The 2500-nt window shown below is 38.4% G+C and overlaps 1 protein-coding gene across 3 annotated transcripts in view; it reads left to right on the plus strand.

The window, feature by feature from the left end:
• LOC138043249 (protein sprouty homolog 2-like) overlaps positions 1–2500 on the plus strand; it is a 14021-nt gene that overhangs the window by 1114 nt on the left and 10407 nt on the right. The window contains exon 1 of one of the 3 annotated variants that reach the window (XM_068889422.1): positions 352–762. The exons of 1 other annotated variant lie outside the window; for it this stretch is intronic. The gene's annotated coding sequence lies outside the window, so the exon portion shown is untranslated. Of the gene's footprint in view, positions 1–351; positions 763–1095; positions 1248–2500 lie in introns of those variants that run through there. One more of the 3 variants, XM_068889423.1, reaches the window with a different exon arrangement.

A 2500-nucleotide genomic window follows, 5' to 3' on the forward strand; every position in this document is an offset into this window, starting at 1 on the left:
GCCAAATTCCTCTCCAGGTCTATAATTACAAATATAATTTGCACTAATACTAGCCGGCCTACAGGAAATGCCACGAATATCAATTACTGAAGGAGCTCAACAAGACAATACTGAAGCTTTTTCAATTTGAGACATGAAATTTCTCCATAAAGATCAACCAAAGATAAACGCTTTGTAAAGTCTTTCAAGTCTTTGAACGAATTTCCAGGAGAAGAACAACGGTGGAAAACTTTAGAATGAGCAAGTAGTCTGATTATTTTCAAAACGGATTGCGGAAAGCTTAGTTGTTTACCTGTTAACATTTTAGGAAAAGGCTAATTTACTTAAAACATTTAAAGTTTTTTCAGATAATGTTTTTCGTCACCAGATACGCATTTTAAACCTCTTTCCATATTTGATATTTGTGCAATGAGGTAAAAATGAAATAACGAGAGGTATACTCGTTTAGCTTTGTTAAGAGAGAATTTCAGTGGTTCATGCGCGCGAAAAGACTACCTCTCGGAACTAATTGCTTTGTTGTAATAGCATCAGGCCCAGCTTTCGAGTGCTTTGTGGCGAAGTTTCTAAGCTTCAAAACAAAAGTCTCCTGGTGTCTTTGTCATAATTTGGTAACAAGTGAATCGATCAAGCATTGTGTGAAACACTACGAGCACTCAAACACATCTGATGGACAGAGCACAAGAGGAGTGAAACAGATTTATTACACTGAAGCCCTGTGACCAGTTAGGAAGGTTTACTGTAAAAGGTTTACTGTAAAATAAGGTCAGTGTGGAACCTTTGTGAGATTTTTAACTGAATGTAGAGGGTACCGAACAAGATTGAATTTGGGGTCTATAAATTTGGAACGAAATAATCAAATCTTTCAATTTTAAGGAAGGTGTCTCACTTCGTTGGAAGAGTGTCCACTTATAAAATACTTTTGTGACGACGGCAAACATGATTTCAGCATACAGTGAACTTCTGGGAGTTAACTGAGCTGCTTTCCCCAAAGTTGCAGTTCGTAAACAAGCAGAGCGCCTGTCTGAGCGAGAAAATGGGACGCCTGCCATAAAAACCGCCCAAACGTGTAATTTGAGGTTGGGGTAACGCTTCTTTTTCCCATCTCAATTTGCACTACTCGATTGGTCGGGCTTGCGGGAAGAGGCCGAGGGCTTCCGTCAGACGGAAATACCTTGAAAGTTATGGCCTCTTCTGAGATGTCTTGCTCTGTATTGGCGTTCCTCTGTCAATGTTCTTCACCTGCGAATGTGAGTTGATACTTCAGTCAAGTTGCACTGTGTTGCTTTTAATACTTTTTCTTCTTACCCCATTCATGTCTTCCATTCACCCATCAGTATTAAACTCGAGACCATTTGCCCGGGTTTTGTTATCACGTAGGACTTCTGTCGTGTAACTGAAGACACTGTCTGAGATAAAGCTTAAGAGCGTAATGAAAGCAGTTCAACAGACTCCGCTTTCCTTAGTTTGTGTCATGTTAGTAAATTACTGAATAGGTAATATTTGTTGTCTTCAAAGATCAGTACAAATTTCCACACATTTTCAAATCTTAAGGACTGAGACAAGCGATCATAGAGCGATCAGTGGAACGTATTTTCACATTTGTTTTTTACTGAAGGCTAATTGATTTTATCCACGAAAACGGAACTATGCAGACCATATTGTAACATCACTTGAAAACAAACTGTTATCTATTATCCGACCATGTCGCCATTATTCTGTCGCAAGCCTTTACTGTCAAAATTCTTATCGCTAAATGAATAATATGTAATTTAATTAGATCCTATGCGAGGAAATGCCTTTGCACTTGTGGTAACGTCATTACAGCGGAATGTGGTAAGGAGATCTCTTTCATGAAGACGGCCCTCGCTTTATTGATTTGTGGGGACTAAATAAGACCCCTTATCTTTTTTAGCCGTTGATTGAAAGGGGCAATGAATGCAATTACATTTATACATTGACTCACAAACGATAAATGTTAAATAAATGCATACTCTTAGATTATTTACTGTAATAATTTTAACTCATCTAGAAAATCAAAGAATATCAGCGGTTTTTAGAGCCTCAAAGAAGTCCAGAAAGAACGGTCACTGACTCGTGTGAACATAACAAACTGTCCACTGTGAGTCATTCAGTAGGTGTGGTCGGGCTGGTGTGTCCGTAACAGGTGTGCGTGTAAAACCCGCATATTCATAGTTTGTGCCAATAAAGAAACGTACATGGGTATTGGATTAGTTGATTTCGAGTTTTGTAAACTTGCAATAAGCAAATCAATGTAGGTCATGCAAACAAATAATTCTATCAATGCACAAAGAAACTGCCTTTCCTTGGCCAAGAAAAGCAGTTTAAATTATCTTCTCATGGTTTCCCTTTTTAAAGTAAATCCGCCATTGGTAATCCAAGATTCTTCCCCAGTTTGTCTTACAACGAGGCCAAAGGTGTTACTTGACTAAAACGTGCGCTTCACTATTGTCTAAACCGTGAACATACAAATAGCCTAAAG

Source organism: Montipora capricornis, chromosome 3 (assembly GCF_036669925.1).
Source record: "Montipora capricornis isolate CH-2021 chromosome 3, ASM3666992v2, whole genome shotgun sequence".
Lineage (NCBI taxonomy): Eukaryota > Metazoa > Cnidaria > Anthozoa > Scleractinia > Acroporidae > Montipora > Montipora capricornis.